Genomic DNA, 13,043 nt, shown 5'->3' with positions numbered 1-13,043 from the left:
GTCCAGACCAGGGCCGTGCATGGAGTGGACCACCCAGGTCGCCGTCAGCCATGGGTTGATGGCCATCTAGCACGGAATCGTCCGCTCATGCGTTCTGACGAAAATAGTTTTTCCATACACCCATCCATCCGTCCGTCCGTCCGTCCGTCCGTCCGTCCGTCCGCCCGTCCGTCCCTCCGTCCGTCCCTCCGTCCGTCCCTCCGTCCCTCCATCCATCCATCCATCTATCCGTCCGTCCATCCATCCATCCATCCATCCATCCATCCATCCATCCATCCATCCATCCATCCATCCATCCATCCATACATACATACATACATACATACATACATACATACATACATACATACATACATACATACATACATACATACATACATACATACATACATACATACATACATACATACATACATACATACATACATACATACATACATACATACATACATACATACATACATACATACATACATACATACATACATACATACATACATACATCCGAATGATTTCAACCATCTGGGGTTCTTTACCCGGCACTCACATCGCACAGCACTGTTTATCTGTGAAAACATGTAAAATGCTTCTTAAAAGCAAATATCAAATAACGCGAGATAGTCTGGAGGCTTTAAAGATAGCACGAGCTGGCGTCGGTTGCGTAAGCGCTCCATCAATTTTGTTGTCCGGAAAAGAGATGTCATATGTTACTTCGGGCACGTGGGTCGCCCGATAACATGTGTCAGTCATTACTCGTTGGAAACGGTCTCTTAAGCATGCGCAGGTGATTACGAAGAGTATAAAAGTGTTTTTCCCATGAAAGAAAATGACTTGCAAGTAAGCGCTTCGTATGTCTCTCTTATACTGTCGCCCTTGACTTTTTGAGCGCTTTCACTGTCAGAAAAGACAAGATTGGAGAATACCAAGATTTCTGGTAGGAGCAGGAATGCGAAGGCTAGGCTTCCGCTAGAGACTTATCACATCAAAAAGTTGTCGGATCATTGCATGAGTGATACGTCTGTACACATTTGTTCTGCTGAATTTGCTTTTTCAAATCTGTTTTGTTAAAAACCGCGGTTGCTTGATGTACCTCAACTGCCCCTCTCCGCGCATGCTCACCTTTCACTTTATATATAGTTTGTATGGTAACGTTAACGTGTGAAAGCGACTCGGGCTATGAGGGATTCCGTAGTGAAAGGCTCCGGATAACTTCGACCACCTGGAGTTATTTAAAGTGTACTGAGATCGCACAGTACACGGGCCTCAGTATTTCACCTCCATTGAAATGTGACCGCCGCGGCCGAGATCGAACCCGTGCCTTTCTTGTAAGCCGCATAACCACTGAGCCACCGCGGCGGCTTGTACTGCAACTTGATAAACAGTTGGTAGTAACCCTTACGAGAGTATTATATGTCTTTTGTCCCTCGTCGAGTTTCTGCGCTTTCTTCTTCAAATCAAGCAAGCAGCAGCAACTAGCCCGTCAGCAGCACGCTCTCCTCAAATGCATTAGCTGAAAATTGCAACAGAGCCGAAAGTTGAGCTAGTTTGCGTATGGTCCTCATAAAGAATGCAGGCGCTTTCTTCGAGACACGGACACAAGAAAACACCGGACACAGCTTATAGTTTAGAAGAACTTCTATGTGGGCTAGACGGTTCATTGTACTCGAGAAACGGAAAACAGTAGCGCCGAAAAAACACACACACAGCGGAACAACGAGGTAGGACAAGCGCTAACTTCATCTGACTTTATTGTTTGAAAAGCGAGCAAATATACAGAAAACCTATAGGCATGCGTAGAAAGAAATCTCATGCGCGATCAACAAAACCGTTCAAGACATGAAATCTCGGCTTTGAAAAGGTTCACACATGTATCGCTGACACAATTTTTTCCTCTTTTTCTTATGTGGTACGCCTCTAAAACCTCCCGTGCCTTACTGTCACCGCTCCTGCCCAGAATCTTTACCTCATCAAGTCGTGGTTCACACTTTTTGCAGTGCTCGCAATTTTCCCCCGCATTGTGTTCTGCCGCTCGGTGGCACACCTTGCACCTTGCGTAGTGTATGGGTAGATGCCACCTCCTATATACCCCTTTGAGCAAGCGCGCGTGCTCTGCCGCACGGTCGTTGATACACGTGCCCTTTTGGCCCACATAGGCCTTCCCGCATGTCGGTGGTATTTCGTAGACCACACCGGTGCAGCAGTTCACGAAGTGATGGCCATGTTTTTTGCTGCAGCCGTTCCTCTTTCCATCGCTCGCTGCGCGTGCGCAGAGCTGAGCAAGCTTCCGTGGAGCCGAAAAGGCACGCCATGTCTGTTCGCCACCTTTTTTACGTTGTGGACCACCCTGTGCACATACGGAACAACTCCGGGTTTCGCAGCTTGCTTCCTTCGCTCTGACGGCCGCTTAAACATGGCGCCCTTGACTTTATGTAGGAGGGCTTCAACAACGCCTGTGATTACCGAGCTTGGGAATCCGGCCCACACCAATCGATCCACTTGCGCATCAAAGCTCCCTTGCATACCATGCTGACACGACTTCACGAGTGCAGGTTCGAAGCAAATATCAGCAATAGCGCGTTTAACTGTCTTTGAATGAGTCGATGCATGCGGTAGCAGCTGCTTCCTAGCTCGAGGGGCATACTGCCAACATACATGTTTTTCTTCAAAGTAAGTTTCAGGTCTAAAAACTGTAAACATTCCTGCAAGGGCATCTCATGCGTGGAAACTAACACCTTTCCGATCTATTTAAAGATCTGTAAAACATTGCTTACAGCATCGGTGTAGGTCACCTGATTCAGTTTTTTTTTTTAAATCTATCAAAAAATCGTCAACCTAACACCCCCTTCCCTGCTAAACATCGTTTTTAGGGCGCGGTTAATATAGACTAAAAATATGCTAGTAATCACCGTGGCTACTCAAGATCCAATGCAGATCCCCTTTTTTATTTTTTTGTGGATAAAAACTCCTGTTAAAAGATACAAACGTCACGTTAAGGTAAAATTCCTAAATTTTCAAAACATTGGCTACGCCTGAGGCGTTCTGGAACTCAACTGCACCAGTACTTTCTATGGAATCTCTTACAGAGGTAAACAACGCATCGTAAGACACGCAGTAATACAAGTCCTCCACATCTATCTGAACGCATATATCCAATCGAAGAATTTTCCTGAAGAAACCTAGCAGCATCGATCAACTGAGTTTTTTATACAAAACGAATCATGATTATGAAGAGAAGTAAGGTACTTCCGCAGGTATTTGCTCAGGATATGCTGCCACGTACCATATTCACTTACTACTGTTCTAAACGGCACCGACGTTTTGTGCGTTTTGGAAGCAAAAAATAGAGTGAGAGCATTGCTCTTGCTGCTAACAGCGCCGTTGGCCAGCCTGTTCAACTCCAAGTCCCTGCACATCATGGCCGCCTTGCCTTTCACTCTCGTCTCACTGGCCTTTAAAATGTTAAAGTTCTTGGCAATCGCATCACCTGCTCTTCTTCGGAACTCTTCCGATAGCACCACAAAGCCGCCATCCTTGTCAGCTCGTAGAATCCATAGACTGTTCTGTCTGAAATAATTATGACACGACTTTTGCCTTGGGATCCTTGCCAAACTTGGTGACGGTGCTGCTTGAAGTCTTATCAGCGCATCCACTCCATCGAGTAGGCGCCTGTCCTGGTTCTCTTCTGAAGCCTTTACAGCGATGCGCCTATTCAGAGCCAGGAACTCATGTGCCTCATCCCTTGGCTCATGACTAAAGTTAGTGCCCTTGTTCAAGACATGTCTTATCTCGTTGGGAAGCTCACTATCACCGACAACCGTCAGCCCCGGACCAGATGGCTTCCTGTTCCTCTTCAACTGAGCAGACTGCAGCAAATGGTTTAGTGTGTGAGCCCGCCAAAACTCAGTTTTAAAACGTGTTCACTATGGCCACCGACCACGGAGCAGGACTATATAGGAGGTGAAACTCCCGTCAGCGCGAGCGAGCGCAGGCAACCAGATAAAGTCACAATTGTACACGCCGACGGGGCCGTATGCAGTGGCGGCGCCGTGCGGCGCCTCGTAGAAGCAGCAGTCAGTCAACAGCAAAAAAAAAAAAAAATGCAGCGCCCGGACAGGCGGCTCCGGCGCGCGCTCAAAGCAGACGACAAGCAGACGACACGGGTGTTTGCTTCAGCGGGCACTCCGTGACGTTGCATTTCTGCGCCCTTAAGTCAAACAGCAACAGTTCTTGTCGGTGCCTTTTCGGGGGCCGTAATACTAACAGCGCTGCTACGCGCAGTGCGGCCTCCTTCGCAATTTGCTACACTAAGATGGGACGCAGGTGTTTTGTTCGAATATAATAATAATTGGTTTTGGGGGGAAAGGAAATAGCGCAGTATCTGTCTCACATCTCGGCGGACACCTGAACCGCGCCGTAAGGGAAGGGATAAAGGAGGGAGTGAAAGAAGAAAGGAAGAGAGAGGTGCCGTAGTGAAGGGCTCCGGAATAATTTCGACCACCTGGGGATCTTTAACGTGCACTGACTTCGCACAGCACACGGGCGCCTTAGCGTTTCGTCTCCATAATTGCAAAAGCGGTTACAAGCGTTGCAGGGAGAAAGTGAGCATAGGCGCGCGGCCGAACGGGAGCAACACGCTCGACCGGTTGCCTTGGCAACCGAAACGGCAGTAGTTTCTTTCCAGGCCTCCAGGCGCCGCCAGCATGATAATGGCGCCGCGGGCTTGTGACCTTTTGTGAGAGCGGAGTTTCCACTCCTCTGTAGTCTTCCTCCGTGCCACCGACTCTATAACTGGATTCTTCTTTTTCCTCACATTTTAATTTTTCGCCAATTTTTTCACTCTTGTGCTAAAGCCTTTCTCCCGGTCTTTGAACCGCTCTTCCTAACGCCGAGTAGAGTGTGGATGGTTTTTACACGGCGGCTAAAGTATCTCTTCTTTCACTAGTCTTCTCAATGTCTCTGTCTTTCCGTATCTTCGGTGCCACGTGATCGCATTTAACCAATACAGGCACGATAGCGAGTAAAAAATGAAATCGCAGGTCCTTTTTTTTTCAGACAAAAAATGCTAAGTTAGGCACAAATTCTTCTGCTCCAGCAGCGAATTTTCGCATGTATTGTACATAGCAACGTCTATGCAGTATATGTGGTGCCGAGGCACGCCCATTCTAAATTCAATATTCTGCCATAGCGTTAAGTATATGCTCCGTGACCTTCACAAAAGTGTCAAAAGGCCTTGCTAATGCAATTCTCAAACAAAATTTGCACACGTGTGCCCTTGCGCCGTAGTGATTAACGCGTCTTTACACCTGTCGTAAATATCCAAGTTGAGTCATTTCCGGATTCAGTTCTGCCTCTTTTGTTTTCTTCTGCGCTTTGTGTTCCTGTATTGTGCACTACGACCAACCACACCATGAACTCGTCAACTTTACAGGCACAAAATTCACCTATCAGAAATACTATATTAAGGAAATGCAGAAGAGGAACTTTACGAAGCAAGAATTATTCGACGATACCACTACAACCGAAAACACAAGAAGTAAATCACCAGCACGTGTCGACGTCTAGTTCGTTTCGATCGGCAGACAGATACGGCCGCCGTCTGAAAAATGCGTCGTGAATCATTTATTCGCGCCACAAAATCCGCCGCTACATCAAACCCAAGAACGTTTGTATCGGCTCGAAAATGCTCAAACTTCCTGGGAAGGTCGCACACGCACGCCTGCTCAGCAAACACAGTCGTGCCCCGGGGCACCTCTTTTTCTGGTGCTCCGGTGTAGAGTACAACTTAACCTGCACTGGTGTAGCTCCAGGTCCGGCTGGTGCAATCAAGCACGCTGCGTCTTGAACAGCTAGAAAAAGCGTGGAGAACATATATACCCCCGGGCGAGACACGAGTGCAGCACAGGGCAGGCATGAAGCTCTCGTTGGCTCAGCGACAAACTCTGCTTTGACCCGGAACGTTCCTTTGGGGCAGCGTATACGCATACGTTTATGCGAAATCTCAGGAGTTCTGCAAGCGTGTTTGATCAGGGCGCGCGCTCACAGAAAGTTTCTGCCCGGGGCTTCGTTTCGTGGCGCCGAATTCCTACCCGACGCTTTCGCTGTGGAACAAAAATACTGATACAAAACTTGCAGATGGCGCTCGATATACTGTGCGTGCGAGTGTGGCTGAAGTGCATTGTCATCGATTGCACGTAAGTGCACACAAGCGCGTGCATTCTATCGAGGCTATGTTGTTCGCCTACAGTTGCTTCCATCTCTACTTACTCTTCGTGTCTATCTTAACCCAGCGGGGGCCGTGCTTTGTGAAAACTTGTTTGGAAATTTATAAGTTTGTTTGTTTGCTTTATTAAGCTTCGCCTTCAATACAGGATCCATCGAAAGATATTGATTCCCTTGCTAACATCAGTCACGACGTCAAAAGTCGCAGCTACCAATGGTAGAAGGGTAAAAGAATAGACTGATGAAAGTAATATTTACAAAATGCGGGTCCCGGATAACCTTGTACTCCATCTTCTTTTTCAGATGTGATAATAATAATAATAATAATAATTGGTTTTGTTGGGGAAAGGATATGGCGCAATATCTGTCTCATACATCGTTGGACACCTGAACCGCGCCGTAAGGGGAGGGTAAATGAGGGAGTGAAAGAAAGGAAGAGAGAGGTGCCGTAGTGGAGGGCTCCGGAATAATTTCGACCACCTGGGGATCTTTAACGTGAACTGACATCGCACAGCACACGGGCGCCTCAGCGTTTTTCCTCCATAAAAACGCAGCCGCCGCGGTCGGGTTCGAGCCCGGGAACTCCGGATCAGTAGTCGAGCGCCCTAACCACTGAGCCACCGCGGCCCGGACAGAAAAATGCGAACGTGACGCATATCCGAGCATATCCTCCGCTATTCCCCTTCATCTTCCTGTTACGGAAGGTGTCATAGAAGTCAGTGCGTTGTTGTTGTTGTTGTCGTTGTTGTTGTTGTTGTTGTTGTTGTTGTTGTTGTTGTTGTTGTTGTTGTTGTTGTTGTTGTTGTTGTTGTTGTTGTTGTTGTTGTTGTTGTTGTTGTTGTTGTTGTTGTTGTTGTTGTTGTTGTTGCCGCCGCCGCCACCTTGTTCACATGGCACATACCCACGACGGGGGATTGGCCAAGGTTCAGCGGGGAGTCCCCATAGAATAGGGTAAACTGGTGTCAAGCTAATGATTGTGCCTTGGGTGAAATTTCAGAGTAATTAAAAAGGAAAGGAAAAAACTAAATATCTGGTGAGAATGTCTGAGAATTAAATAATTTAATATATGAAAATACCCAAAGGCTCTTTTAAACAGTGCGGAAATTTTGGAAACAACTAGGAAGGGAATCTGCCGGTAGCTGTTATATCATTGTGGTGGTATTCGCAAACTTGATGCAATACAAAACCCCTAGCGCTCGCACCGAAAGAGAGGAGGAGGGGAACCGACAAAGTGAGACCCAACTTCGTAATGGGAATTTCTAGGTGTGCTCTCCTCTGATGTGCAAACCTCCGGCAAGAGGGTAGGAAATGCTCCAATGTCTCTACTTCGCCACAAGGCGCACAAAAGTTTGTGGGATGTGTTCTGTTGAGGCGATCTTCTTCTTTATCATTGCCTGCCATTTCTTGCCTGGCTATGTGTAAAGTATACGCTCATGGGGGTGTTCACGTGACGTCAAGGGCGCCATTTTGTTGTCAAACGCTTCGCTGCAGCAGTGCGGGCAGGGTCAGGAGAAGGTAATCTCTTTAGACACGCCAGCGACCTTTCGCAGTGCTCCGCGGGAAACAAAGCATGTCCAACATTCTTGGAAAAAAAATTTTGAATATTGGAAAACTGTAAGGTACTGATATGGAAATATTGAAAATAATGGTCCATTCTTACGATATGCAGCAAAATCTTTCTTTTGTAGCGTTTCTATTGCTCGCATCGAGCAGTTAAGACTGCCATAAAAAACAATGAGAAATGCTTTGGACGATAGCAAAAACGTTAATAGCAAAAAAAATGCAAGAGTGCCGACGGGACATCTGCGGATATATTGATTGTTGTAGCGAAATCTTACAATATATGAAAGATTGCATTCATAAACTCTTTCCTGTTCAAAAATGCTTTTGTCCAGAATTGTCGGGTATGCGGGACCTGGGGATCTCATCCAGGCGAGATTAATGTGGACGCAAAATTGTGTCCAAGAAACATCTTCCACGCAAGCCCTATGATGCATTTTAGAGCGGAAGCTGTACTCCTCCAATGCAAAACCTCAAGGTCATGTCGCTCCGAAGAATGACCTTCGAGTGGAGCGGAGGCGTGGCTGTGACGTCATACCATGTGACTCGCCACGTCTCGGCGCAGCTGCGGCGTGCGGAGCCGGCGGCGTTCGCTCGCCTTCTCAACTGCGTTGAACACGCTAAATCAACGCTGACATCGCAGTTGCTCTGAACCACGTGACTCGCCGTTCATCTGATAAGATAATAAAAAGCGTGAACCGTTGCTTGACGTTCGCAGATAGCTATGGAGGAGTCGCGCTCTGGAACCAGTGCTTCGGTTGTGTATCGCAGACGGCTGCTTGAATCTGATGATTCTTATTATCAAGAACGTCGACAGGGCGCGTTGGCGAAGGATAGAGCGAGGAGACGTTAAACAAACCACTGCAAACCGTGTCTAACCATGCTTAACCGAGCTTCCGCTATGTAAACTAGGTGCAGCCTGGTTGAACCCCAGCCAATTTATTTTGCATAAAATTTCCCCAGACTTTGTTCCTCCTCCCCTCGGGGGCGAAGCAAACACAAGAGACAGCCATGCCGCTCCCTCTCCCTTTCCGCTCCGAGATCCACATCACGTGACACCCTAGACAGGACACACCCTCGGAGGTGCCCACCCACCGGCAGTCTGAAAAGCTTTATCATGGGCCAGCTGGTAAACGATGATGTCGATGATGATTTAATTCTGAAGCTACAGTGGCAGTACAACTAAAAAGCGCCATGGCTAACGGGTATCCGATTTGCTCGAGGTTGGTCCATAGACCCAATTTTCCCAAGCATTTCATCTCACAGAGGCAGAGCACCAGGCCAGGCGAAAGTTTGAGCCCATTGGAAAACTGGAGCCGGGCGACACTGGGGATCGATCGCAGCACCTCCTGCATACGCACTATGGACCAACGATGGGGTCTGCTGGCAGGCAGGGAATTTCCGATTGCAGCTACTAAGCTGGCGCCGACAGCGAGTTCGTTAATTCGTCCCTGAGTGAAGTCTCTAATACACACTTCTCTGTAATGGCTGGCAAGCCACCGCGCACGCTATATACGGCGTCTCATGCGAAGCGTGAGCTTGCTTCGGAGGGAGCTAAAACTGCTATACTTTCTTCGTTCGTGGCGGCTTTAATTATTGCCATTTTCGCTAAGCTGAGTAGTATAGACGTCACTGAGGCGAAATTGAGCAACACTTATTTGCTGCGCGAATTGAGCGCTTCGTTTTACGATCACGAAAAAGCGTAACCTCCAACGAACAACGGCAGAACACACGAACCTTTGTGTGCACTGCATGTTTTGTTTTTCTTTGTCGTTATAGGCTAGTGCTTAGTTTTCTTTACTTCCTTCTTTCTTTCACACTTTCATGCATCAGTTTGTCTATCTCTTTCTTTCTTCCTTCCTTGCTTCTATTCTTACGGAAGTGAAGTTATGGAGGAAGGGTGAAGTGCGCGAAACGAAGTGAAGGTGCATTCAGAATAGTAGCGTACTTCGATTCTATTTTGTAGTCTCTTATTACTTATCTTTCGACCAAATAGGGGAGGAATCAAGGGCTAGGAAAGGGAAGAGGAGTTGAAGGGTAGTTAAGAAAGTAGTTAAGCGTAAAGAAACGCGAAATATCCACGCTGGGGTTCATATGGTACGCCGTCCAGCAACAAAGTGCCGTTTACAGAAAGAAAAAATTCTCCATCGTCTTTGTGCTCCCCGCACGCCAGTACAAAAATGGTCTATATACAGTCTATAGACTTCTTATAGACTCTATTTCCTTCATATATATGTTTCTTTTTGTCCAGTCATAGTCTGTAGACTCGCTAGACAAAGGTCCACTAAAAGTGTATGGCCATAAATCTATAGACTGTCTATAGACTGCCCATAGGATTTGTATTGCTTATAGACTTCTATAGAGTATGTTTATAGACAGTCTATAAACTTGATAGACCGAAGTCTATGAACAGTCTATAGACTGTCTAAAGAATTTTTAAGGGCGGTGTCAGAGGCGCGCATCCTAGCTTATCGCTCGTTTCGTTCCCTGGAGCAAAGTTTGAATCCACTGTCAAAATCGTCTGAAGTATTACTTAGCCTCCCAACGTTTCTACGCTACGCATGCCAACTAGTTGTAATCCTAATCAACCAAAAACAGTTAACGAAAGCGTATCGCATGCAACACGAAAGCAAACCACTCGTTGCGCTCACTCCCTAAATGCACGCCAGCTTGAACCCTGCGCACCAAACAAAGCCCTGCTGCGCGGTCTGCAAGTTGCGATGAGACCTCGCGTGTACGCGCTTCACGAAGCAGAATTGTGCGCTCACCGCGCGTGCAGAGTTTGCGGCATAGAAAGTGCTGTCGCACGCCGCGCAGCTGATGCTTATAAGCCGTGCTGCACTTATATATGCGTATATGTTGAGAAGGGCAGCTTCATTCCAACACCTCCGCGTGTAGGTCAGTGACAACTATACTGCTCGGTTGGGAGACGCCATTTTTCGTTCCGCAATAATTGCAACGGTGAGTAGTGTATAGACAAGCATCTTCTACTAAATTTCGACTTAATATTAACAACTTCGAGGACTGGCAGCTGCATTGAACGGCCCATAGGTCCCCTGGCAACCGAGCACGAAGTCTTTCGGAATAATACTGCAGTGCCACCAAACCCGCCAATTGATTTCATGAAACAAAATGGCGTCGTTGTCACTGCTCTACGTAAACAGAGGTCCTGAACACCGAAGCACCGCTAATACGTTGAACAAGTTTCGTGTCGGCGCCAGGCAAAGCCCGAGTGTGCTTCGTGGTGTCGCGTGCGAGACGCGTGGGCTCGTGGCGAATGTCGCAGGGTTTTTTACGCTCAACGCACTTTTCCATATCCCATTCTCTAGGACTAGGCGCCGGACGAGCGTGAAGAGTACAGCGAGAGCTTGTGCGCTGCTTTCGCTGTTGTGCCCAGGGGGCGCGCCAGTCGTGCGAAAGCGAAGTGTGCGCCGTTTAATATGACCGTTTCGCATGGAAAGGTTTTTTTTTTTTTGCTGCCATTTTCGGATTCTGAAAGCGCATTGCTGGAAAGCTCAAATCATGGTCAAGGTAAACTTGTTCGAGTTACTTTCACACGCACAGAATATGTTAGTTTGAAATTTGTATTTTGTATTATTGCCTTCAGGCGATTTGTCCGCATGCGATGACGCAGTAAAACGCGCTGGAGTCTGAAAAAAAAAGTCTAGAGAGACACCCCCAGTTAGACATACCAAACGAAAGCAGGAATTCTCTTCTTCATTTTTTTTTAATGGATGGCTTCGTGTCTTACGGTAGCTCTGGTATGGCTCCGGCGAGTGTCACTTTGCGTTTGATTGTTTTGCAAGCATAAACACTTTAAAGTGTCTAAAATGTGCTTATTTGAAGCGCAGCCATACGGCTACAAAGGAGAGCCATGCACCTTCCTCAAAAACTTCGGAGTTAAAGAAAAATTCGTCCTGGTCCGGGGTTCGAACCCGGGACCACCGCTTCACCGGAGTAGTCGCTCTATCAACTGAGCTCTATAAGCTGGTGGTAGGAGAGAGCGAATTGTTAACTCTAAGCGGGAACAGTGTTGGTCAAATGTTTTAAGGGAATCTTTTTCTAGCCGTATGGCTGCGCTCGGGTGGATGTCAATGAGTAATTAATCCCTTATTACAAATCTACTCCACCCTTGGTAATAGGGAGGCTTCCCGCCTCCCGACACCTCTGTATATATATATATATATATATATCGAATAAATGCTTTTCACCATCACCACCACCTAGGGGGGAAGGAAGCCAGGGAAAAAGGAAGCGAGCAGCAATTTCCAAACGCAAAGCAGGCTGAAGCAGCAAAGGCTGAAAAAGTTGACGAGGTCTCGGCGCCCAAATACAGTTTAACAGAGCAGTCAGTTTACGTCATTTACAACAGATACATATTCTTAACACAAAATGAGGGCAAACATGTTGAAAAATTCCTTACACACGCAAGAGCCAAGAAACGCGCACATTATGAAGCGAAAACGGAGAGAACAAGGCACGCGTACACTGTAATTCCATGCTTACACCTGTTCTTGCACCTGCTCTCGACGACAAGCCAGACTACATTTTCGCAGAGTTAGCTGCATCTCTTGTCACTTAGGGGTGGTCTTTAAGGACAAACCAGTGAGGCACTCAAACACTGAAGTCAGAAAGAAGGCGACAGTCCCAGCATGCGAGAAAGGGAGAGCAAAAAAATTGGCAGTGGCTTAGCTCGGCTTTGCCAGGATATACGCAGCAAATGTTAAGGCATAGCATGGTTAGAATCTTGATTGCAAGTCCAGGTTAGTCTGGTTCGGGTGTCCACCGAGATATGTGAGACGGTTACTGTGCTTTGCGCCCTCGCCGCGCCATCTGCATTGACGTCACAACGCGCGCTCGCCGCCGCCGCCGTTTGGTATGACGTCACACTGCGTTCCTCGTCATTGCGCTCGCCTCCGCTCGCTTCGCCAGCTGCGTCGCATGCCTGATAACATGTCGGAGGATTGAAAAGGAGAGGAAGAGAAAACTGAAAACTGAAAGTTGCATTTTGAGGAAAGGCGCGGCGCTGCGCAGCGGCGGAACGCCTGTGGCTCGGTGCTATTAGTGGCGCATGCGCAGTAGTGACTAGGGAGCGAGCGAGAGAGAGAAATATCCGCGGCGAGGCACGCGTTGTGACGTCATGTGCCTCCTCAGAGTGCGGCCACAGCAAAATCGCAAGTTCGCGGCCAGTAAAGCTCTCAGCGGCGCTAATGGTCCAACTCATCGCGCGCGCTCTCGCCTCTTCCGACGTGGCGACGAACGCT

Source organism: Amblyomma americanum, chromosome 2 (genome assembly GCF_052857255.1).
Source record: "Amblyomma americanum isolate KBUSLIRL-KWMA chromosome 2, ASM5285725v1, whole genome shotgun sequence".
Taxonomy (NCBI): Eukaryota; Metazoa; Arthropoda; class Arachnida; order Ixodida; family Ixodidae; genus Amblyomma; species Amblyomma americanum.
Note: the sequence above shows the minus strand (reverse complement) of the source record.